The sequence below is a fragment of the Colletes latitarsis genome, unplaced genomic scaffold (genome assembly GCF_051014445.1).
Source record: "Colletes latitarsis isolate SP2378_abdomen unplaced genomic scaffold, iyColLati1 scaffold0006, whole genome shotgun sequence".
In the NCBI taxonomy this organism is placed as follows: Eukaryota; Metazoa; Arthropoda; class Insecta; order Hymenoptera; family Colletidae; genus Colletes; species Colletes latitarsis.
In genome coordinates, this window is record NW_027488366.1 from 28,330,117 (window position 1) to 28,356,844 (window position 26,728).

Here is a 26,728-nt window from a genome sequence, read left to right on the forward strand (position 1 = left end):
AGAGCCAGTGGGCTTCGGCCCTCCATATGGTTGCTAAGAATGATAACGGATGGAGACCCTGTGGAGATTATAGATCACTTAATGCCCGCACAGTCCCAGACCGTTACCCGATTCCGCATATCGAAGATTTTTCGAGGATGTTATCCGGGAAGACAGTCTTTTCGACAATAGATCTGGTACGGGCATACCACCAGATCCCGGTCCACCCGGACGACATCCCGAAAACCGCGATAACGACGCCGTTCGGGTTATTCGAGTATTTAGTCATGCCTTTTGGATTGAGAAATGCCGCGCAGACGTTCCAGCGATTTATTGATACCATCGTTAGGGGACTCGATTTCTGCTACGCGTATCTCGACGATATTTTAGTAGCGTCGGATAGTGAGTCGGAGCATCGAGATCATCTGCGCGCACTTTTCTCACGTCTCGAAGAGTACGGCATAATAGTCAACCCGAACAAGTGCGTGTTTGCGAAGTCGCAGGTAAAATTCCTAGGTTATACGGTCAGCGCCGAGGGTACAAGGCCATTAGCCGAGAAAGTGAAGGCAGTAGAGGAATACCCAAAACCAGTGACAATTAAACAATTGCGCGGGTTCTTGGGTATGGTTAACTTCTACCGTAGATTTATACCCGGCGCCGCCGTATTGCAGGCCCCGCTCAATCAACTGCTGCGAGGACGCAGGTTGAAAAGCACCACTCCCGTCCAATGGACGAGCGAAGCGGAGTCTGCACTAGGAAGTCTTAAGACTGCATTGGTGAACGCGACATTGTTGGCTCATCCGTCGAACAATTCGCGACTTGCAATCATGGTGGATGCATCAAATTACGCATTAGGCGCGACGTTACAGCAACGACAAAGCGGTTCGTGGCAACCGTTAGCTTTTTGCACGAAAGCTTTGTCGCCCGCGCAGCAGAAATATAGCGCGTACGATCGCGAATTACTAGCCGCTTATACCGCGGTAAAGCACTTCCGCCATGCAATTGAGGGTCGCGAATTTACGATTTACACCGATCATAAGCCAATAGTGTTCGCGTTCAAGCAAAAACCAGAGAAGTGTACGCCGAGACAATTCCGATATCTTGATCTCATCGGGCAATTCACAACGGACATACAACACGTTAGCGGAAAAGACAATGAGGTCGCAGACGCGCTCTCGAGAATTGAAGCAGTAGCCGCACCGCTGAGTTACGCAGAGCTTGCGGACGCGCAAGAGCGGGATGCGGAGCTTCAGCGTTTTCTTGAGACGTCTGACACCTCATTGGAATTGAAACGAATACGCATAAATATAAACGACGCACCCGTTTACTGCGACGTTTCAACCGGAAGCGTGCGCCCGTTCGTGACTCTACTTTTCCGACGCCAAGTGTTCAACCTGATACACGGGCTGTCGCACCCAGGTGCGAAGGCGACAGTTCGTTTATTGAAGGAACGATTCGTTTGGCCGTTGATGGAGAGAGATTGCCGAGAGTGGTGTCGTAATTGTCTCGAGTGTCAACGGGCAAAAGTTAGCCGACACGTCTCGAGCGAGGTAGGAACCTTCACGCCGCCGTCGAGCAGGTTTGAGCACGTGCACCTCGACCTAGTAGGGCCACTACCGGTGTCGAGGGGCAATAAATACTGCCTTACCTGCGTCGATCGGTTTACGCGATGGCCTGAAGCCTTCCCGCTCGAGAATATCGAGGCCGAGACTGTCGCGCGAACCTTCGTTTCGGGGTGGGTCGCGCGATTTGGGACACCGGCAAGGGTCACAACTGACCGAGGCCGTCAATTTGAGTCCCACCTGTTCAAGCAGGTAAACGCGTTGCTCGGTAGCACGCATCTAAAAACTACGGCTTACCACCCCGCAGCGAATGGGTTAGTGGAACGGTTCCACCGGCAGTTAAAGGCCGCGATAAAGTGTCGCGCCGACGAGCGATGGACGGATGCCTTACCTGCCGTTTTATTAGGTATTCGCGCCGCGTATCGAGACGACCTTAAGTCGTCTACCGCAGAATTGGTATACGGAGAAAATATTCGCCTCCCGGCGGAAATGTTTCGCGACGAGCCGGTCCGCGAATCGGACCCAGCAACGCTTGTGCGGCAGCTCCGCGAACACTTCAGGGGGATACGACCGGCGAATGGTACCCGTCATGGAAATAAAAAAACGTTCGTTTTCAAGAATTTGGCGACCACGTCGCACGTTTTTATAAGGACGGACGCAGTACGTGGTCCATTAGAAAATCCGTACGACGGGCCATTCCCAGTCGTATCCCGAAACGAAAAATATTTCGTAGTGCGGGTTAGGGGCAAAGAGACGACAGTCTCGATTGACCGGCTCAAACCCGCCTACATTTTAGATCAAAGTGCAGGTAACGAACAGGTGCGCGCCGATCCAGCACCAGTAGATAGCAATAGGCCTTGCACTCCACCAACCTGTGCGGAAGAACCCCTACGTACTCGCTCAGGTAGACGGGTACGTTTTCCCGATCGTCTGCAGGTTGGGTAGAAATGTATATATTGTGCAATAATTAGGTTATCTTTGTATATAGTAGATTTAAGCACTGTAAATAGTTAGAAATAGATTAATAAGGTAACGTTTGCACTGGTAAGGGGGTAATGTAGCGTCCGGTCGTACGCACAAGGGAAAGTTTTTCTTTCGTGCAAACGGCCCACGTAATTTACGACTCTTGTTCATCGAAGCTGTTTTTGAGGAAGATATTTTCCAGACTCGCGTAGCGAATGTATTCAGTAAATTCCTTTTTCTAAGTCCCTCAACAGCAAATAAAGACCGTCGTAAATTAGGGATTTCCGGAGGACACTCGACGCGTTCCCATCGGAGTTTCGCCAAGTGGGCCCAGCGCGGGTGGCCCGAAGGAAATCTTGCAGTGAGGGCGCAACGTTGTCCCCCTCGATCACCACGCCGTTTCGAAAACAAGCACGCTGTGGGCGTAAGAAATAGGCGGTGATTTGGGGAAAATAAACGGCACTGATTGGAAAGGCCCAACGCGTGGGGTTAACCAATCAGGGTTGTTTAACAATTTTACCAGTGCGAACGTGGGGTTGACACGGAGGAGAAAGCGACGAAACGACACTTGGTTTGACGCGCTCCAACGAGTAAGGTACTTCGAAAAATAAAGAACTTTTGTCACCCCAACAGTGTTCCTACATTAATTAAACCTACCCCACACACTCATCAGACTCATACTTTCGCATTCTTCACATACTTGTTGAACTGATCCTGGGTTTTTTCTGGTTTGGATCACGTAGTAATGTGGTACCGCACTGAAACAGTCGATTAAACCTGGTTTCGATCAATATTTTAGAGGATAACGCAAGTTAGGTCTGGGATAGGTCTGGGATTTGACCTGATCAGACTCATACTTTCGCACACTTCACATACTCCTTGAACAGATCCTGGGTTATTTTCTGGTTGGGATCACATAGTAATGTGGTACCACACTGAAACAGTCGATTAAACCTGGTTTCGATCAATATTTTTGAGGATAACCCAAGTTAGGTCTGGGATAGGTCTGGGATTTTCACTCATCAGACTCATACTTTCGCACACTTCACATACTCCTTGAACAGATCCTGGGTTATTTTCTGGTTTGGATCACGTAGTAATGTGGGACCACACTGAAACATTCAATGAAACCTGGTCTGGATAAATATTTTAGAGGATAACGCATCTTAGCTCTGGGTTAGGTCTAAGATTTGCCATCATCAGGCACACAGTTTAGCGTTTTTCACATACTTGCTGAACAGATCCTGGGTTTTTTCAGGTTTGGATCACGAAGTAGTGTGGTACCACACAGAAACAGTCCATTAAACCTGGTTTCGCTCAATATTTTAGAGGATAACGCATGTTAGGTCTGGGTTAGGTCTGGGATTTACTCTCATCAAACTCATTCTTTCGCATATTACTCATACTTGATGGCTAGATCCTGGGCTTTTTCTGGATTGGATCACGTAGTAATGTGGTACCACACTGAAACATTCAATTAAACCTGGTCTTGATAAATATTTTAGAGGATAACGCATGTTAGGTTTGGGTTAGGTCTAGGATTTGCCCTCGTCAGGCTCATACTTTCGCACACTTCACATACTTGTTGAACAGATCCTGGGTTATTTTCTGGTTTGGATCACGTAGTAATGTGGGACCACACTGAAACATTCAATGAAACCTGGTCTGGATAAATATTTTAGAGGATAACGCATCTTAGGTCTGGGTTAGGTCTAAGATTTGCCCTCATCAGGCTCACAGTTTAGCGTTCTTCACATACTTGTTGAACAGATCCTGGGTTTTTTCTGGTTTGGATCACATAGTAATGTGGTACCACACTGAAACGGTCAATTAAACCTGGTTTTGATCAATATTTTAGAGGATAACGCAAGTTAGGTCTGGGATAGGTCTGGGATTTGACCTCATCAGACTCATACTTTCGCACACTTCACATACTCCTTGACCAGATCCTGGGTTATTTTCTGGTTTGGATCACATAGTAATGTGGTACCACACTGAAACAGTCGATTAAACCAGGTTTCGATCAATATTTTAGAGGAGAACGCATGTTAGGTCTACGTTAGGCCTGGGATTTTCACTCATCAGACTCATACTTTCGCATTCTTCACATACTTGTTGAACTGATCCTGGGTTTTTTCTGGTTTGGATCACGAAGTAGTGTGGTACCACACTGAAACAGTCCATTAAACCTGTTTTCGCTCAATATTTTAGAGGATAACGCATGTAAGGTCTAGGTTAGGTTTAGGATTTGCTCTCATCAGGCTCATTCTTTCGCATATTTCTCATACTTCGTGGCTAGATCCTAGGCTATGTCTGGATTGGATCACGTAGTAAAGTGGTACCACACTGAAACATTCAATGAAACCTGGTCTGGATAAATATTTTAGAGGATAACGCATCTTAGGTCTGGGTTAGGTCTAAGATTTGCCCTCATCAGGCTCACAGTTTAGCGTTTTTCACATACTTGTTGAACAGATCCTGGGTTTTTTCTGGTTTGGATCACGTAGTAGTGTGGTACCACGCTGAAACAGACCATTAAACCTGGTTTGGATCAATATTTTAGAGAATAATTCATGTTAGGTCTAGGTTAGGTCTGGGATTTGCTCTCATCAGGCTCATTCTTTCGCGTTTTTCACATACTTGTTGAACAGATCCTGGGTTTTTTCTGGTTTGGATCACGAAACAGTGTGGTACCACACTGAAACAGTTCATTAAACCTGGTTTCGCACAATATTTTAGAGGATAACGCATGTTAGGTCTAGGTTAGGTCTGGGATTTGCTCTCATAAGGCTCATTCTTTCGCATATCTCTCATACTTGATGGCTAGATCCTGGGCTTTTTCTGGATTGCATCACGTAATAATGTAGTACCACACTGAAACAGTCGATGGAACCTGGTTTCCATCAATATTTTAGAGGACAACGCAAGTTGGGTCTAGGTAAGTCCTGAGATTTTCACTGATCAGACTCATACTTTCGCATTCTTCACATACTTGTTGAACGGATCCTGGGTTTTCTCTGGTTTGGATCACGAAGCAGTGTGGTACCACACTGAAACAGTTCATTAAACCTGGTTTCGCTCAATATTTTAGAGGATAACGCATGTTAGGTCTAGGTTAGGCCTGGGATTTGCCCTCATCAGGGTCATACTGTCGCAGTTTTAACATACTTGTTGAACGGATCCTGGGATTTTTCTGGTTTGGTTCACGTAGTAATGTGGTACCACACTGAAACATTCAATTACACCTGGTCTTGATAAATATTTTAGAGGATAACGCATGTTAGGTTTGGGTTAGGTCTAGGATTTGCCCTCATCAGGCTCTTACTTTCGCATATTTCTCATACTTCATGGCTAGATCCTGGGCTTTTTCTGGATTGCATCACGTAGTAAAGTGGTACCACACTGAAACATTCAATGAAACCTGGTTTCGATCAATATTTTAGAGGATAACACAAGTTAAGTCTGGGATAGGTCTGGGATTTGACCTCATCAGACTCATACTTTCGCGTTTTTCACATACTTGTTGAACAGATCCTGGGTTTTTTCTGGTTTGGATCACGTAGTAGTGTGGCACCACACTGAAAGAGTCCATTAAACCTGGTTGCGATCAATATTTTAGAGGATAACGCATGTTAGGTCTGGGTTAGGTCTAGTATTTGCCCTCATCAGGCTCATTCTTTCGCATATTTCTCAAACTTGATGGCTTGATCCTGGGCTTTTTCTGGATTGCATCACGTAGTAATGTGGTACCACACTGAAACATTCAATTAAACCTGGTCTTGATGAATATTTTAGAGGATAACGCATGTTAGGTCTGGGTTAGGTCTAGGATTTGCCCTCATCAGGCTCACAGTTTCGCATTTTTCACATACTTTTTGAACAGATCCTGGGTTATTTTCTGGTTTGGATCACATAGTAATGTGGTACCACACTGAAACAGTCGACTAAACCAGGTTTCGATCAATATTTTTGAAGATAACGCATGTTAGGTCTAGGTTAGGCCTGGGATTTTCACTCATCAGACTCATACTTTCGCATTCTTCACATACTTGTTGAACGGATCCTGGGTTTTTTCTGGTTTGGATCTCGTAGCAATGTGCGACCAGACTGAAACAGTCAATTAAACCTGGTTTCGATCAATATTTTAGAGAATAATTCATGTTAGGTCTAGGTTAGGTCTGGGATTTGCTCTTATCAGGCTCATTCTTTCGCATATTTCTCATACTTGATGGCTAGATCCTGGGCTTTTTCTGGATTGCACAACGTAGTAATGAAGTACAACACTGAAACAGTCAATTAAACCTGGTTTCCATCAATATTTTAGAGGACAACGCATATTAGGTCTATGTTAGGCCTGGGATTTGCCCTCATCAGGGTCATACTTTCGCAGTTTTAACTTACATGTTGGCCTGATCGAGGGTTTTTTCTGGTTTGGATCACGTTGTAGTGTGGTACCACACTGAAACAGTCGATGGAACCTGGTTTCCATCAATATTTTAGAGGACAACGCAAGTTGGGTCTAGGTAAGTCCTGAGATTTTCACTGATCAGACTCATACTTTCGCATTCTTCACATACTTGTTGAACGGATCCTGGGTTTTTTCTGGTTTGGATCACGAAGCAGTGTGGTACCACACTGAAACAGTTCATTAAACCTGGTTTCGCTCAATATTTTAGAGGATAACGCATGTTAGGTCTAGGTTAGGCCTGGGATTTGCCCTCATCAGGGTCATACTGTCGCAGTTTTAACATACTTGTTGAACGGATCCTGGGATTTTTCTGGTTTGGTTCACGTAGTAATGTGGTACCACACTGAAACATTCAATTACACCTGGTCTTGATAAATATTTTAGAGGATAACGCATGTTAGGTTTGGGTTAGGTCTAGGATTTGCCTTCATCAGACTCATAGTTTCGCATTCTTCACATGCTACTTGAACGGATCCTGGGTTTCTTCTGATTTGGATCACGTAGTAATGTGGGACCACACTGAAACAGTCAATTAAACCTGGTTTCGATAAATATTTTAGAGAATAATTCATGTTAGGTCTAGGTTAGGTCTGGGATTTGCTCTTATCAGGCTCATTCTTTCGCATATTTCTCATACTTGATGGCTAGATTCTGGGCTTTTTCTGGATTGCATAACGTAGTAATGAAGTACAACACTGAAACAGTCAATTAAACCTGGTTTCCATCAATATTTTAGAGGACAACGCATATTAGGTCTATGTTAGGCCTGGGATTTGCCCTCATCAGGGTCATACTTTCGCAGTTTTAACATACATGTTGGCCTGATCGAGGGTTTTTTCTGGTTTGGATCACGTTGAAGTGTGGTACCACACTGAAACAGTCCATTAAACTTGGTTGCGATCAATATTTTAGAGGATAGCGCATGTTAGGTCTGGGTTAGGTCAAGGATTTGCCCTCATCAGGCCCATTCTTTCGCATAATTCTCAAACTTGATGGCTAGATCCTGGGCTTTTTCTGGATTGCATCACGTAGTAATGTGGTACCACACTGAAACATTCAATTAAACCTGGTCTCGATAAATATTTTAGAGGATAACGCATGTTAGGTCTGGGTTATGTCTAGGATTTGCCCTCATCAGACTCATACTTTCGCATTCTTCACATACTTGTTGAACTGATCCTTGTTTTTTTCTGGTTTGTTTCACGTAGTAATGTGGTACCACACTGAAACATTCAATTAAACCTGGTCTTGATAAATATTTTAGAGGATAACGCATGTTAGGACTGGGTTAGGTCTAGGATTTGCCCTCATCGGGCTCATACTTTCGCATATTTCTCATACTTCATGGCTATATCCTGGGCTATTTCTGGATTGGATCACGTAGTAAAGTGGTACCACACTGAAACATTCAATGAAACCTGGTCTGGATAAATATTTTAGAGGATAATGCATGTTAGGTCAAGGTTAGGTCTAAGATTTGCCCTCATCAGGCTCACAGTTTCGCGTTTTTCACATACTTGTTGAACAGATCCAGGGTTTTTTCTGGTTTGGATCACGTAGTAATGTGGTACCACACTCAAACATTAAATTAAACCTGGTCTTGATAAATATTTTTGAGGATAACGCATGTTAGGTCTGGGTTAGGTCTGTGATTTGCCCTCATCAGGGTCATACTTTCGCAGTTTTAACATGCATGTTGACCTGATCGAGGGTTTTTTTTGCTTTGGATCACGTAGTAAAGTGGTACCACACTGAAACAGTCAATTAAACCTGGTTACGATCAATATTTTAGAGGATAACGCATGTTAGGTCTGGGATAGGTCTGGGATTAGCCCTCATCAGGGTCATACTGTCGCACACTTGACATACTCGTTGATCAGATCCTGGGTTTTTTTCTGGTTTGGATCACGTAGTAATGTGGTACCACACTGAAACAGTCGATTAAACCTGGTTTCGATCAATATTATTGAGGATAACGCATGTTAGGTCTAGTTTAGGCCTGGGATTTTCACTCATCAGACTCATACTTTCGCATTCTTCACATACTTGTTGAACGGACCCTGGGTTCTTTCTGGTTTGGATCACGTAGTAATGTGGGACCACACTGAAACAGTCAATTAAACCTGGTTTCGATCAATATTTTACAGAATAATTCATGTTAGGTCTAGGTTAGGTCTGGGATTTTCACTCATCAGACTCATTCTTTCGCACATTTCTCAAACTTGATGGTTAGATCCTGGGCTTTTTCTGGATTGCATCACGTAGTAATGAAGTACAACACTGAAACGGACAATTAAAATTGGTTTCCATCAATATTTTAGAGGACAACGCATGTTAGGTCTAGGTTAGGCCTGGGATTTGCCCTCATCAGGGTCATACTGTCGCAGTTTTAACATACTTGTTGAACGGATTCTGGGTTTTTCCTGGTTTGGTTCACGTAGTAATGTGGTACCACACTGAAACATTCAGTTAAACCTGGTCTTGATAAATATTTTAGAGGATAACGCATGTTAGGTTTGGGTTAGGTCTAGGATTTGCACTCATCAGGCTCATACTTTCGCATATTTCTCATACTTCATGGCTAGATCCTGGGTTTTTTCAGGTTTGGATCACGTAGTAGTGTGGTACCACACTGAAACAGTCGATTAAACCTGGTTTCGATCAATATTATTGAGGATAACGCATGTTAGGTCTAGTTTAGGCCTGGGATTTTCACTCATCAGACTCATACTTTCGCGTTTTTCACATACTTGTTGAACAGATCCTGGGTTTTTTCTGGTTTGGATCACGTAGTAATGTGGTACCACGCTGAAACAGTTGATTAGACCCGGTTTCGATCAATATTTTAGAGGATAACGCAAGTTAAGTCTGGGATAGGTCTGGAATTTGACCTCATCAGACTCATACTTTCGCGTTTTTCACATACTTGTTGAACGGATTCTGGGTTTTTTCTGGTTTGGTTCACGTAGTAATGTGGTACCACACTGAAACATTCAGTTAAACCTGGTCTTGATAAATATTTTGGAGGATAACGCATGTTAGGTCTGGGTTAGGTCTAGGATTTGCCCTCATCAGGCTCATACTTTCGCATATTTCTCATACTTCATGGCTAGATCCTGGGCTGTTTCTGGATTGTATCACGTAGTAATGTGGTACCACGCTGAAACAGTCAATTAAACCTGGTTTCGATCAATATTTTGGAGGATAACGCAAGTTAGGTCTGGGATAGGTCTAGGATTTGCCCTCATCAGGCTCTTACTTTCGCATATTTCTCATACTTCATGGCTAGATCCTGGGCTATTTCTGGATTGGATCACGTAGTAAAGTGGTACCACACAGGATCAGTCAATTAAACCTGGTTTCGATCAATATTTTAGAGAATAATTCATGTTAGGTCTAGGTTAGGTCTGGGATTTTCACTCATCAGACTCATTCTTTCGCATATTTCTCAAACTTGATGGTTAGATCCTGGGCTTTTTCTGGATTGCATCACGTAGTAATGATGTACAACACTGAAACGGACAATTAAAATTGGTTTCCATCAATATTTTAGAGGACAACGCATGTTAGGTCTAGGTTAGGCCTGGGATTTGCCCTCATCAGGGTCATACTGTCGCAGTTTTAACATACTTGTTGAACGGATTCTGGGTTTTTTCTGGTTTGGTTCACGTAGTAATGTGGTACCACACTGAAACATTCAGTTAAACCTGGTCTTGATAAATATTTTAGAGGATAACGCATGTTAGGTTTGGGTTAGGTCTAGGATTTGCACTCATCAGGCTCATACTTTCGCATATTTCTCATACTTCATGGCTAGATCCTGGGTTTTTTCAGGTTTGGATCACGTAGTAGTGTGGTACCACACTGAAACAGTCGATTAAACCTGGTTTCGATCAATATTATTGAGGATAACGCATGTTAGGTCTAGTTTAGGCCTGGGATTTTCACTCATCAGACTCATACTTTCGCGTTTTTCACATACTTGTTGAACAGATCCTGGGTTTTTTCTGGTTTGGATCACGTAGTAATGTGGTACCACGCTGAAACAGTTGATTAGACCCGGTTTCGATCAATATTTTAGAGGATAACGCAAGTTAAGTCTGGGATAGGTCTGGAATTTGACCTCATCAGACTCATACTTTCGCGTTTTTCACATACTTGTTGAACGGATTCTGGGTTTTTTCTGGTTTGGTTCACGTAGTAATGTGGTACCACACTGAAACATTCAGTTAAACCTGGTCTTGATAAATATTTTGGAGGATAACGCATGTTAGGTCTGGGTTAGGTCTAGGATTTGCCCTCATCAGGCTCATACTTTCGCATATTTCTCATACTTCATGGCTAGATCCTGGGCTGTTTCTGGATTGTATCACGTAGTAATGTGGTACCACGCTGAAACAGTCAATTAAACCTGGTTTCGATCAATATTTTGGAGGATAACGCAAGTTAGGTCTGGGATAGGTCTAGGATTTGCCCTCATCAGGCTCTTACTTTCGCATATTTCTCATACTTCATGGCTAGATCCTGGGCTATTTCTGGATTGGATCACGTAGTAAAGTGGTACCACACAGGATCAGTCAATTAAACCTGGTTTCGATCAATATTTTAGAGAATAATTCATGTTAGGTCTAGGTTAGGTCTGGGATTTGCTCTCATCAGGCTCATTCTTTCGCATATTTCTCATACTTGATGGCTAGATCCTGGGCTTTTTCTGGATCGCATCACGTAGTAATGAAGTACAACACAGAAACAGTCAATTAAACCTGGTTGCGATCAATATTTTAGAGGATAACGCATGTTAGGTCCGGGTTAGGTCTAGTATTTGCCCTCATCAGGCTCATTCTTTCGCATATTTCTCAAACTTGATGGCTAGATCCTGGGCTTTTTCTGGATTGCATCGCGTAGTAATGTGGTACCACACTGAAACATTCAATTAAACCTGGTCTTGATAAATATTTTAGAAGATAACGCATGTTAGGTCTGGGTTAGGCCTAGGAGTTGCCCTCATCAGGCTCATACTTTCGCATATTTCTCATACTTCATGGCTTGATCCTGGGCTATTTCTGGATTGGATCTCGTAGTAAAGTGGTACCACACTGAAACATTCACTGAAACCTGGTCTTGATAAATATTTTAGAGGATAACGCATGTTAGGTCTGGGTTAGGTCTAGGATTTGCTCTCGTCAGACTCATACTTTCGCGTTTTTCACATACTTGTTGAACAGATCCTGGGTTTTTTCTGGTTTGGATCACGTAGTAATGTGGTACCACGGTGAAACAGTCGATTAGACCCGGTTTCGATCAATACTTTAGAGGATAACGCAAGTTAAGTCTGGGATAGGTCTGGAATTTGACCTCATGAGACTCATTCTTTCGCATATTTCTCAAACTTCATGGCTAGATCCTGGGCTTTTTCTGGATTGCATCACGTAGTAATATGGTACCACACTGAAACATTCAATTAAACCTGGTCTTGATAAATATTTTAGAGGATAACGCATGTTAGGTCTGGGTTAGGTCTAGGATTTGCTCTCATCAGACTCATACTTTCGCGTTTTTCACATACTTGTTGAACAGATCCTGGGTTTTTTCTGGTTTGGATCACGTAGTAGTGTGGTACCACACTGAAACAGTCCATGAAACCTGGTTGCGGTCAATATTTTAGAGGATAACGCATATTAGGTCTGGGTGAGCTCTAGGATTTGCCCTCATCAGGCTCATTCTTTCGCATATTTCTCAAACTTCATGGCTAGATCCTGGGCTTTTTCTGGATTGCATCACGTAGTAATGTGGTACCACACTGAAACATTCAATCAAACCTGGTCTTGATAAATATTTTAGAGGATAACGCATGTTAGGTCTGGGTTAGGTCTAGGATTTGCTCTCATCAGACTCATCCTTTCGCATTCTTCACATACTTGTTGAACGGATCCTGGGTTTTTTCTGGTTTGGATCCCGTAGTAATGTGGGACCACACTGAAACAGTCAATTAAACCTGGTTTCGATCAATATTTTAGAGAATAATTCATGTTAGGTCTAGGTTAGGTCTGGGATTTGCTCTTATCAGGCTCATTCTTTCGCATATTTCTCATACTTGATGGCTAGATCCTGGGCTTTTTCTGGATTGCATAACGTAGTAATGAAGTACAACACTGAAACAGTCAATTAAACCTGGTTTCCATCAATATTTTAGAGGACAACGCAAGTTAGGTCTGGGATAGATCTGGGATTCGCCCTAATCAGGCTCATACTTTCGCGTTTTTCACATACTTGTTGAACAGATCCTGTGTTTTTTCTGGTTTGGATCACGTAGTAATGTGGTACCACACTGAATCAGTCGATTAAACCTGGTTTCGATCAATATTTTAGAGGATAACGCATGTTAGGTCTGGAATAGGTCTGGGATTTGACCTCGTCAGAGTCATACTTTCGCACCCTTCACATACTCGTTGATCAGATCCTGGGTTATTTTCTGGTTTGGATCACATAGTAATATGGTACCACACTGAAACAGTCGATTAAACCTGGTTTCGATCAATATTTTAGAGAATAATTCATGTTAGGTCTAGGTTAGGTCTGGGATTTGTTCTCATCAGTATCATACTTTCGCATATTTCTCATACTTCATGGCTAGATCCTGGGCTATTTCTGGATTGGATCACGTAGTAATGTGGGACCACACTGAAACAGTCAATTAAATCTGGTTTCGATCAATATTTTAGAGAATAATTCATGTTAGGTCTAGGTTAGGCCTGGGATTTTCACTCATCAGACTCATACTTTCGCATTCTTCACATACTTGTTGAACGGAACCTGGTTTTTTTCTGGTTTGGATCACGTAGTAATGTGGTACCACACTGAAACAGTTGACTAAACCTAGTTTCGATCAATATTTTAGAGGATAACGCAAGTTAGGTCTGGGATAGGTATGGGATATGACCTCATCAGACTCTTACATTCGCACACTTCACATACTCGTTGAACAGATCCTGGGATATTTTCTGGTTTGGATCACGTAGTAGTGTGGTGCCACACTGAAACAGTCCATTAAACCTGGTTTGGATCAATATTTTAGAGGATAACGCATGTTAGGTCTAGGTTAGCCCTGGGATTTTCACTCATCAGACTCATACTTTCGCATTCTTCACATACTTGTTGAACGGAACCTGGTTTTTTTCTGGTTTGGATCACGTAGTAATGTGGTACCACACTGAAACAGTTGACTAAACCTAGTTTCGATTAATATTTTAGAGGATAACGCAAGTTAGGCCTGGGATAGGTATGGGATATGACCTCATCAGACTCTTACATTCGCACACTTCACATACTCGTTGAACAGATCCTGGGATATTTTCTGGTTTGGATCACGTAGTAATGTGGTACCACACTGAAACATTCAATTAAACCTGGTCTTGATAAATAGTTTAGAGGATAACGCAAGTTAGGTCTGGGATAGGTCTAGGATTTGCCCTCATCATGCTCATACTTTCGCATATTTCTCATACTTCATGGCTAGATCCTGGGTTTTTTCTGGATTGGATCACGTAGTCATGTGGTACCACACTGAAACAGTCGATTAAACCAGGTTTCGATCATTATTTTTGAAGATAACGCATGTTAGGTCTAGGTTAGGCCTGGGATTTTCACTCATCAGACTCATACTTTCGCATTCTTCACATACTTGTTGAACGGATCCTGGGTTTTTTCTGGTTTGGATCTCGTTGCAATGTGGGACCAGACTGAAACAGTCAATTAAACCTGGTTTCGATCAATATTTTAGAGAATAATTCATGTTAGGTCTAGGTTAGGTCTGGGATTTGCTCTTATCAGGCTCATTCTTTCGCATATTTCTCATACTTGATGGCTAGATTCTGGGCTTTTTCTGGATTGCATAACGTAGTAATGAAGTACAACACTGAAACAGTCAATTAAACCTGGTTTCCATCAATATTTTAGAGGACAACGCATATTAGGACTGGGTTAGGTCTAGGATTTGCCCTCATCGGGCTCATACTTTCGCATATTTCTCATACTTCATGGCTATATCCTAGGCTATTTCTGGATTGGATCACGTAGTAAAGTGGTACCACACTGAAACATTCAATGAAACCTGGTCTGGATAAATATTTTAGAGGATAATGCATGTTAGGTCAAGGTTAGGTCTAAGATTTGCCCTCATCAGGCTCACAGTTTCGCGTTTTTCACATACTTGTTGAACAGATCCAGGGTTTTTTCTGGTTTGGATCACGTAGTAATGTGGTACCACACTGAAACATTAAATTAAACCTGGTCTTGATAAATATTTTAGAGGATAACGCATGTTAGGTCTGGGTTAGGTCTGTGATTTGCCCTCATCAGGGTCATACTTTCGCAGTTTTAACATGCATGTTGACCTGATCGAGGGTTTTTTTTGCTTTGGATCACGTAGTAAAGTGGTACCACACTGAAACAGTCAATTAAACCTGGTTACGATCAATATTTTAGAGGATAACGCATGTTAGGTCTGGGATAGGTCTGGGATTAGCCCTCATCAGGGTCATACTGTCGCACACTTGACATACTCGTTGATCAGATCCTGGGTTTTTTTCTGGTTTGGATCACGTAGTAATGTGGCACCACACTGAAACAGTCGATTAAACCTGGTTTCGATCAATATTATTGAGGATAACGCATGTTAGGTCTAGTTTAGGCCTGGGATTTTCACTCATCAGACTCATACTTTCGCATTCTTCACATACTTGTTGAACGGACCCTGGGTTCTTTCTGGTTTGGATCACGTAGTAATGTGGGACCACACTGAAACAGTCAATTAAACCTGGTTTCGATCAATATTTTACAGAATAATTCATGTTAGGTCTAGGTTAGGTCTGGGATTTTCACTCATCAGACTCATTCTTTCGCATATTTCTCAAACTTGATGGTTAGATCCTGGGCTTTTTCTGGATTGCATCACGTAGTAATGAAGTACAACACTGAAACGGACAATTAAAATTGGTTTCCATCAATATTTTAGAGGACAACGCATGTTAGGTCTAGGTTAGGCCTGGGATTTGCCCTCATCAGGGTCATACTGTCGCAGTTTTAACATACTTGTTGAACGGATTCTGGGTTTTTTCTGGTTTGGTTCACGTAGTAATGTGGTACCACACTGAAACATTCAGTTAAACCTGGTCTTGATAAATATTTTAGAGGATAACGCATGTTAGGTTTGGGTTAGGTCTAGGATTTGCACTCATCAGGCTCATACTTTCGCATATTTCTCATACTTCATGGCTAGATCCTGGGTTTTTTCAGGTTTGGATCACGTAGTAGTGTGGTACCACACTGAAACAGTCGATTAAACCTGGTTTCGATCAATATTATTGAGGATAACGCATGTTAGGTCTAGTTTAGGCCTGGGATTTTCACTCATCAGACTCATACTTTCGCGTTTTTCACATACTTGTTGAACAGATCCTGGGTTTTTTCTGGTTTGGATCACGTAGTAATGTGGTACCACGCTGAAACAGTTGATTAGACCCGGTTTCGATCAATATTTTAGAGGATAACGCAAGTTAAGTCTGGGATAGGTCTGGAATTTGACCTCATCAGACTCATACTTTCGCGTTTTTCACATACTTGTTGAACAGATCCTGGGTTTTTTCTGGTTTGGATCACGTAGTAGTGTGGTACCACACTGAAACAGTCCATGAAACCTGGTTGCGGTCAATATTTTAGAGGATAACTCATGTTAGGTCTGGGTTAGCTCTAGGATTTGCCCTCATCAGGCTCATTCTTTCGCATATTACTCAAACTTCATGGCTAGATCCTGGGCTTTTTCTGGATTGCATCACGTAGTAATGTGGTACCACACTGAAACATTCAATTAAACCTGGTCTTGATAAATATTTTAGAGGATAACGCATGTTAGGTCTGGGTTAGGTCTAGGATTTGCTCTCATCAGACTCATACTTTCGCATTCTTCGCATACTTGTTGAACGGATCCTGGGTTTTTTCTGGTTTGGATCACGTAGTAATGTGGGACCACACTGAAACAATCAATTAAACCTGGTCTTGATAAATATTTTGGAGGATAACGCATGTTAGGTCTGGGTTAGGTCTAGGATTTGCCCTCATCAGGCTCATACTTTCGCATATTTCTCATACTTCATGGCTAGATCCTGGGCTGTTTCTGGATTGTATCACGTAGTAATGTGGTACCACGCTGAAACAGTCAATTAAACCTGGTTTCGATCAATATTTTGGAGGATAACGCAAGTTAGGTCTGGGATAGGTCTAGGATTTGCCCTCATCAGGCTCTTACTTTCGCATATTTCTCATACTTCATGGCTAGATCCTGGGCTATTTCTGGATTGGATCACGTAGTAAAGTGGTACCACACAGAAACAGTCAATTAAACCTGGTTTCGATCAATATTTTAGAGAATAATTCATGTTAGGTCTAGGTTAGGTCTGGGATTTGCTCTCATCAGGCTCATTCTTTCGCATATTTCTCATACTTGATGGCTAGATCCTGGGCTTTTTCTGGATCGCATCACGTAGTAATGAAGTACAACACAGAAACAGTCAATTAAACCTGGTTGCGATCAATATTTTAGAGGATAACGCATGTTAGGTCCGGGTTAGGTCTAGTATTTGCCCTCATCAGGCTCATTCTTTCGCATATTTCTCAAACTTGATGGCTAGATCCTGGGCTTTTTCTGGATTGCATCGCGTAGTAATGTGGTACCACACTGAAACATTCAATTAAACCTGGTCTTGATAAATATTTTAGAAGATAACGCATGTTAGGTCTGGGTTAGGCCTAGGATTTGCCCTCATCAGGCTCATACTTTCGCATATTTCTCATACTTCATGGCTTGATCCTGGGCTATTTCTGGATTGGATCTCGTAGTAAAGTGGTACCACACTGAAACATTCACTGAAACCTGGTCTTGATAGATATTTTAGAGGATAACGCATGTTAGGTCTGGGTTAGGTCTAGGATTTGCTCTCGTCAGACTCATACTTTCGCGTTTTTCACATACTTGTTGAACAGATCCTGGGTTTTTTCTGGTTTGGATCACGTAGTAATGTGGTACCACGGTGAAACAGTCGATTAGACCCGGTTTCGATCAATACTTTAGAGGATAACGCAAGTTAAGTCTGGGATAGGTCTGGAATTTGACCTCATGAGACTCATTCTTTCGCATATTTCTCAAACTTCATGGCTAGATCCTGGGCTTTTTCTGGATTGCATCACGTAGTAATATGGTACCACACTGAAACATTCAATTAAACCTGGTCTTGATAAATATTTTAGAGGATAACGCATGTTAGGTCTGGGTTAGGTCTAGGATTTGCTCTCATCAGACTCATACTTTCGCGTTTTTCACATACTTGTTGAACAGATCCTGGGTTTTTTCTGGTTTGGATCACGTAGTAGTGTGGTACCACACTGAAACAGTCCATGAAACCTGGTTGCGGTCAATATTTTAGAGGATAACGCATGTTAGGTCTGGGTGAGCTCTAGGATTTGCCCTCATCAGGCTCATTCTTTCGCATATTTCTCAAACTTCATGGCTAGATCCTGGGCTTTTTCTGGATTGCATCACGTAGTAATGTGGTACCACACTGAAACATTCAATCAAACCTGGTCTTGATAAATATTTTAGAGGATAACGCATGTTAGGTCTGGGTTAGGTCTAGGATTTGCTCTCATCAGACTCATCCTTTCGCATTCTTCACATACTTGTTGAACGGATCCTGGGTTTTTTCTGGTTTGGATCCCGTAGTAATGTGGGACCACACTGAAACAGTCAATTAAACCTGGTTTCGATCAATATTTTAGAGAATAATTCATGTTAGGTCTAGGTTAGGTCTGGGATTTGCTCTTATCAGGCTCATTCTTTCGCATATTTCTCATACTTGATGGCTAGATCCTGGGCTTTTTCTGGATTGCATAACGTAGTAATGAAGTACAACACTGAAACAGTCAATTAAACCTGGTTTCCATCAATATTTTAGAGGACAACGCAAGTTAGGTCTGGGATAGATCTGGGATTCGCCCTAATCAGGCTCATACTTTCGCGTTTTTCACATACTTGTTGAACAGATCCTGGGTTTTTTCTGGTTTGGATCACGTAGTAATGTGGTACCACACTGAATCAGTCGATTAAACCTGGTTTCGATCAATATTTTAGAGGATAACGCATGTTAGGTCTGGAATAGGTCTGGGATTTGACCTCGTCAGACTCATACTTTCGCACCCTTCACATACTCGTTGATCAGATCCTGGGTTATTTTCTGGTTTGGATCACATAGTAATATGGTACCACACTGAAACAGTCGATTAAACCTGGTTTCGATCAATATTTTAGAGAATAATTCATGTTAGGTCTAGGTTAGGTCTGGGATTTGTTCTCATCAGTATCATACTTTCGCAAATTTCTCATACTTCATGGCTAGATCCTGGGCTATTTCTGGATTGGATCACGTAGTAATGTGGGACCACACTGAAACAGTCAATTAAATCTGGTTTCGATCAATATTTTAGAGAATAATTCATGTTAGGTCTAGGTTAGGCCTGGGATTTTCACTCACCAGACTCATACTTTCGCATTCTTCACATACTTGTTGAACGGAACCTGGTTTTTTTCTGGTTTGGATCGCGTAGTAATGTGGTACCACACTGAAACAGTTGACTAAACCTAGTTTCGATCAATATTTTAGAGGATAACGCAAGTTAGGTCTGGGATAGGTATGGGATATGACCTCATCAGACTCTTACATTCGCACACTTCACATACTCGTTGAACAGATCCTGGGATATTTTCTGGTTTGGATCACGTAGTAGTGTGGTGCCACACTGAAACAGTCCATTAAACCTGGTTTGGATCAATATTTTAGAGGATAACGCATGTTAGGTCTAGGTTAGCCCTGGGATTTTCACTCATCAGACTCATACTTTCGCATTCTTCACATACTTGTTGAACGGAACCTGGTTTTTTTCTGGTTTGGATCACGTAGTAATGTGGTACCACACTGAAACAGTTGACTAAACCTAGTTTCGATCAATATTTTAGAGGATAACGCAAGTTAGGCCTGGGATAGGTATGGGATATGACCTCATCAGACTCTTACATTCGCACACTTCACATACTCGTTGAACAGATCCTGGGATATTTTCTGGTTTGGATCACGTAGTAATGTGGTACCACACTGAAACATTCAATTAAACCTGGTCTTGATAAATAGTTTAGAGGATAACGCAAGTTAGGTCTGGGATAGGTCTAGGATTTGCCCTCATCATGCTCATACTTTCGCATATTTCTCATACTTCATGGCTAGATCCTGGGCTATTTCTGGATTGGATCACATAGTAAAGTGGTACCACACTGATACATTCAATGAAACCTGGTCTAGATAATTATTTTAGAGGATAACGCATGTTAGGTCAAGGTTAGGTCTAAGATTTGTCATCATCAGGCTCACAGTTTCGCGTTTTTCACATACTTGTTGAACAGATCCTCGGTTTTTTCTGGTTTGGATCACGCAGTAATGTGGTACCACACTGAAACATTCAATTAAACCTGGTCTTGATAAATATTTTAGAGCATAACGCATGTTAGGTCTGGGTTACGTCTGTGATTTGCCCTCATCAGGGTCATACTTTCCCAGTTTTAACATGCATGTTGACCTGATCGAGGGTTTTTTCTGCTTTGGATCACGTAGTAAAGTGGTACCACAATAAAATAGTCAATCAAACCTGGTTTCGATCAATATTTTAGAGGATAACGCATGTTAGGTCTAGGTTAGGCCTGGGATTTTCACTCATCAGACTCATACTTTCTCATTCTTCACATACTTGTTGAACGGATCCTGGGTTTTTTCTGGTTTGGATCACGTAGTAATGTGGGACCACACTGAGACAGTCAATTAAACCTGGTTTCGATCAGTATTTTAGAGACTAATTCATGTTAGGTCTAGGTTAGGTCTGGTATTTGCTCTTATCAGGCTCATTGTTTCGCATATTTCTCATACTTGATGGCTAGATCCTGGGCTTTTTCTGGATTGCATCACGTAGCAATGTAGTACCACACTGAATCAGTCAATGGAACCTGGTTTCCATCAATATTTTAGAGGACAACGCAAGTTAGGTTTAGGTAAGGCCAGAGATTTTCACTGATCAGACTCATTCTTTCGCATATTTCTCATACATGTTGAACAGATCCTGGGTTTTTTCTGGTTTGGATCACGTAGTAATGTGGGACCACACTGAAACAACCAATTAAACCTGGTCTTGATAAATATTTTAGAGGATAACGCAAGTTAGGTCTGGGGTAGGTCTAGGATTTGCCCTCATCAGGCTCTTACTTTCGCATATTTCTCATACTTCATGGCTAGATCCTGGGCTATTTCTGGATTGGATCACGTAGTAAAGTGGTACCACACTGTAACATTCAATGAAACCTGGTTTCGATCAATATTTTTGAGGATAACGCATGTTAGGTCTGGGATAGGTCTGGAATTTGCCCTCATCAGGCTCATACATTCCCAGTTTTAACATGCATGTTGACCTGATCGAGGGTTTTTTCTGCTTTGGATCACGTAGTAAAGTGGTACCACAATAAAACATTCAATTAAACCTGGTTTCGATCAATATTTTAGAGGACATCGCAAGTTAGGTCTGGGATAGGTCTGGGATTTGCCCTCATCAGACTCATACTTTCGCACACTTGACATACTCGTTGATCAGATCCTGGGTTTTTTTCTGGTTTGGATCACGAAGTAGTGTGGTACCACACTGAAACAGTCCATTAAACCTGGTTTCGCTCAATATTTTAGAGGATAACGCATGTTAGGTCTAGGTTAGGTCTGGGATTTGCTCTCATCAGGCTCATTCTTTCGCATATTTCTCAAACTTGATGGCTAGATCCTGGGCTTTTTCTGGATTGCATCACGTAGTAATGTGGTACCACACTGAAACAGTCGATTAAACCTGGTTTCGATCAATATATTAGAGGATAACGCAAGTTAGGTCTGGGATAGGTCTGGGATTTGACCTCATCAGACTCATACTTTCGCATCCTTCACATACTCGTTGAACAGATCCTGGGTTATTTTCTGGTTTGGATCACATAGTAATGTGGTACCACGCTGAAACAGTCGATTAAACCAGGTGTCGATCAATATTTTTGAGGATAACGCATGTTAGGTCTAGGTTAGGCCTGGGATTTTCACTCATCGGACTCATACTTTCGCATTCTTCACATACTTGTTGAACGGATCCTGGGTTTTTTCTGGTTTGGATCACGTAGTAGAGTGGTACCACAATAAAACAGTCAATTAAACCTGGTTTCGATCAATATTTTAGAGGATATCGCAAGTTAGGTCTGGGATAGGTCTGGGATTTGCCCTCATCGGACTCATACTTTCGCACACTTGACATACTCGTTGATCAGATCCTGGGTTTTTTTCTGGTTTGGATCACGTAGTAATGTGGTACCACACTGAAACAGTCGATTAAACCTGGTTTCGATCAATATTATTGAGGATAGCGCATGTTAGGTCTAGGTTAGGCCTGAGATTTTCACTCATCAGACTCATACTTTCGCATTCTTCACATACTTGTTGAACGGATCCTGGGCTTTTTCTGGTTTGGATCACGTAGTAATGTGGGACCACACTGAAACAGTCAATTAAACCTGGTTTCGATCAATATTTTAGAGAATAATTCATGTTAGGTCTAGGTTAGGTCTGGGATTTACTCCCATCAGGCTCATTCTTTCGCATATTACTCATACTTGATGGCTAGATCCTGGGCTCTTTCTGGATTGGATCACGTAGTAATGTGGGACAACACTGAAACAGTGAATTAAACCTGGTTTCCATCAATATCTTAGAGGACAACGCAAGTTAGGTCTGGGATAGGTCTGGGATTTGCCCTCATCAGGCTCATACTTTCGCGTTTTTCACATACTTGTTGAACAGATCCTGGGTTTTTTCTGGTTTGGATCACGTAGTAGTGTGGTACCACACTGAAACAGTCCATTAAACCTGGTTTGGATCAATATTTTAGAGGATAACGCATGTTAGGTCTAGGTTAGGTCTGGGATTTTCACTAATCAGACTCATACTTTCGCATTCTTCACATACTTGTTGAACGGATCCTGGGCTTTTTCTGGAGTGCATCACGTAGTAATGAAGTACAACACTGAAACAGTCAATTAAACCTGGTTTCCATCAATATTCTAGAGGACAACGCAAGTTAGGTCTGGGTTAGGTCTAAGATTTGCCCTCATCAGGCTCACAGTTTCGCGTTTTTCACATACTTGTTGAACAGATCCTGGGTTTTTTCTGGTTTGGATCACGAAGTAGTGTGGTACCACACTGAAACAGTCCATTAAACCTTGTTTCGCTCAATATTTTAGAGGATAACGCATGTTAGGTCTGGGATAGGTCTGGGATTTGCCCTCATCAGAGTCATACTTTCGCACACTTCACATACTCGTTGAACAGATCCTGGGTTATTTTCAGGTTTGGATCACATAGTAATGTGGTACCACACCGAAACAGCCGATTAAACCAGGTTTCGATCAATATTTTTGAGGATAACGCATGTTAGGTATAGGTTAGGCCTGGGATTTTCACTCATCAGACTCATACTTTCGCATTCTTCACATACTTGTTGAACGGATCCTGGGTTTTTTCTGGTTTGGATCACGTTGTAATGTGGGACCACACTGAAACAATCAATTAAACCTGGTCTTGATAAATATTTTAGAGGATAACGCATGTTAGGTTTGGGTTAGGTTTAGGATTTGCCCTCAGCAGGCTCATACTTTCGCATATCTCTGATACTTCATGGCTAGATCCTGGGCTGTTTCTGGATTGTATCACGTAGTAATGTGGTACCACGCTGAAACAGTCAATTAAACCTGGTTTCGATCAATATTTTAGAGAATAATTCAAGTTAGGTCTAGGTTAGGTCTGGGATTTGCTCTCATCAGGCTCGTTCTTTCGCATATTTCTCATACTTGATGGCTAGATCCTGGGCTTTTTCTGGATTGCATCACGAAGTAATGTGGTACCACGCTGAAACAGTCAATTAAACCTGGTTTCGATCAATATTTTAGGGGATAACGCAAGTTAGGTCTGGCATAGGTCTGGGATTCGCCCTGATCAGGCTCATACTTTCGCGTTTTTCACATACTTGTTGAACAGATCCTGGGTTTTTTCTGGTTTGTATCACGAAGTAGTGTGGTACCACACTGAAACAGTACATTAAACCTTGTTTCGCTCAATATTTCTGAGGATAACGCATGTTAGGTCTAGGTTAGGCCTGGGATTTTCACTCATCAGACTCATACTTTCGCATTCTTCACATACTTGTTGAACGGATCCTGGGTTTTTTCTGGTTTGGATCACGTTGTAATGTGGGACCACACTGAAACAGTCAATTAAACCTGGTTTCGACCAATATTTTAGAGAATAATTCATGTTAGGTCTAGGTTAGGTCTGGGATTTGCTCTCATGAGGCTCATTCTTTCGCATATTTCTCATACTTGATGGCTAGATCCTGGGCTTTTTCTGGATTGCATCACGTAGTAACGTGGTACCACACTGAAACAGTCGATTAAACCTCGTTTCGATCAATATTTTAGAGGATAACGCAAGTTAAGTCTGGGATTGGTCTGGGATTTGACCTCATCAGACTCATACTTTCGCACACTTCACATACTTGTTGAACAGATCCTGGGTTTTTTCTGGTTTGGATCACGTAGTAGTCTGGTACCACACTGAAACAGTCCATTAAACCTGGTTTGGATCAATATTTTAGAGGATAACGCATGTTAGGTCTAGGTTAGGTCTGGGATTTTCACTCATCAGGCTCATACTTTCGCATATTTCTCATACTTCATGGCAAGATCCTGGGCTGTTTCTGGATTGTATCACGTAGTAACGTGGTACCACGCTGAAACAGTCAATTAAACCTGGTTTCGATCAATATTTTAGAGGATAACGCAAGTTAGGTCTGGCATAGGTCTCGGATTCGCCCTCATCAGACTCATACTTTCGCATTCCTCTCATACTTGTTGAACTGATCCTGGGTTTTTTCTGGTTTGGATCACGTAGTAATGTGGTACCACACTGAAACAGTCGATTAAACCTGGATTCGATCAATATTTTAGAGGATAACGCAAGTTAAGTCTGGGATTGGTCTGGGATTTGACCTCATCAGACTCATACATTCGCTCACTTCACATACTCGTTGAACAGATCCTGGGTTACTTTCTGGTTTGGATCATATAGTAATGTGGTACCACACTGAAACAGTCGATTTAACCAGGTTTCGATCAATGTTTTTGAGGATAACGCATGTTGGGTCTAGGTTAGGCCTGGGATTTTCACTCATCAGACTCATACTTTCGCATTCTTCACATACTTGTTGAACGGATCCTGGGTTTTTTCTGGGTTGGATCACGTTGTAATGTGGGTCCACACTGAAACAGTCAATTAAACCTGGTTTCGACCAATATTTTAGAGAATAATTCATGTTAGGTCTAGGTTAGGTCTGGGATTTGCTCTCATCAGGCTCATTCTATCGCATATTTCTCATACTTGATGGCTAGATCCTGGGCTTTTTCTGGATTGCATCACGTAGTAATGTGGTACCACACTGAAACAGTCGATTAAACCTGGTTTCGATCAATATTTTAGAGGATAACGCAAGTTAAGTCCGGGATTGGTCTGGGATTTGACCTCATCAAACTCATACTTTCGCACACTTCACATACTTGTTGAACAGATCCTGCGTTTTTTCTGGTATGGATTCCGTAGTAGTGTGCTACCACACTGAAACAGTCCATTAAACCTGGTTTCGCTCAATATTTTTGAGGATAACGCATGTTAGGTCAAGGTTAGGTTTAAGATTTGCCCTCATCAGGCTCACAGTTTCGCGTTTTTCACATACTTGTTGAACAGATCCTGGGTTTTTTCTGGTTTGGATCACGAAGTAGTGTGGTACCACACTGTAACAGTCCATTAAACCTGGTTTCGCTCAATATTTTAGAGGATAACGCATGTTTGGTCTGGGATAGGTCTGGGATTTGCCCTCATCAGACTCATACTTTCGCACACTTCACATACTCGTTGAACAGATACTGGGTTATTTTCAGGTTTGGATCACATAGTAATGTGATACCATACCGAAACAGTCGATTAAACCAGGTTTCGATCAATATTTTTGAGGATAACTCATGTTAGGTCTAGGTTAGGCCTGGGATTTTCACTCATCAGACTCATACTTTCGCATTCTTCACATACTTCTTGAACGGATCCTGGGTTTTTTCTGGTTTGGATCACGTTGTAATGTGGGACCACACTGAAACAATCAATTAAACCTGGTCTTGATAAATATTTTAGAGGATAACGCATGTTAGGTTTGGGTTAGGTTTAGGATTTGCCCTCAGCAGGCTCATACTTTAGCATATCTCTCATACTTCATGGCTAGATCCTGGGCTTTTTCTGGATTGCATCATGTAGTAATGCGGTACCACGCTGAAACAGTCAATTAAACCTGGTTTCGATCAATATTTTAGAGGATAACGCAAGTTAGGTCTGGCATAGGTCTGGGATTCGCCCTCATCAGGCTCATACTTTCGCGTTTTTCACATACTTGTTGAACAGATCCTGGGTTTTTTCTGGTTTGTATCACGTAGTACTGTGGTACCACACTGAAACAGTCCATTAAACCTGGTTTGGATCAATATTTT